At 32.9% G+C, this 814-nt stretch overlaps 1 protein-coding gene across 1 annotated transcript in view; it reads left to right on the forward strand.

Annotated features, from left to right (window-relative positions):
* The first annotated feature begins 91 nt into the window (after nt 1-91).
* The window catches only part of LOC112458097 (protein ANTAGONIST OF LIKE HETEROCHROMATIN PROTEIN 1-like), a 3,102-nt gene continuing 2,379 nt past the window's right edge, over nt 92-814 (forward strand). The window contains exons 1-2 of the mRNA XM_025021533.1: nt 92-432; nt 545-716. The gene's annotated coding sequence lies outside the window, so the exon portion shown is untranslated. The remainder of the gene's footprint in view (nt 433-544; nt 717-814) is intronic.

Genomic DNA, 814 nt, shown 5'->3' on the forward strand with positions numbered 1-814 from the left:
TATATATATATATATATATATATATATATATATATATATATATATATGTATGTATATATATTGAAAAACATTGTAAGTATAAGCAGTATGTGTGCGATTTTGCAGAAAGAGGTGAATGTTTGGCAAGAGTAATATGTGATGGCAAGGAACAAATCGTATTAATAAATAAAGAGTCACTCGGTCAATCCTATTTGAAACAAATACAAATAGGCAATGAAGTGACAAAGTCTATTAATCTATCAGTGGATGATTGCAGTCCTTCAGATGATGATTCAGTATTGTGCTCAACAGTAAACAAAAATATAATAGATGAATTATTGATCGAAGAAGTCAGAAAGAGACCCCCTATATACGATTACACACTGCCTTTGTCTTTCCGTGGCAGACACAAAGTTGCAGAGTTGTGGGCAGAAATTTCTAATGCTCTTAAAGGTACCTATATTACATAAGCCTGAATTACCAAATAAAAGCAATGATATTACATTAAATGGTGTAAAAGTATGTATTAACAAATTTATTTAACCCATTGTAACAAATGTTGTAGGTCATTTAAGTGCTGAAGAGGCGAAAAAGAAGTGGAAATCCCTGAAAGACACGTACAGTAAATTAGTTGCTGACGAAAAAAAACCCAGCGGATCAGCAAGGTCACAACAGAAACCACCATGGAAACATTTTGAAGCAATGTCCTTCTTACGTTCGGTGTCAAAACACAAACCGTACGTATCAATGTTCATGTGCATACACACACACACACACACACACACACACACACACACACACTCACACACATATATACATATATATATATATATAT

Source organism: Temnothorax curvispinosus, unplaced genomic scaffold, assembly GCF_003070985.1.
Source record: "Temnothorax curvispinosus isolate PA1 unplaced genomic scaffold, ASM307098v1 QBEX01008681.1, whole genome shotgun sequence".
Classification (NCBI taxonomy): Eukaryota; Metazoa; Arthropoda; class Insecta; order Hymenoptera; family Formicidae; genus Temnothorax; species Temnothorax curvispinosus.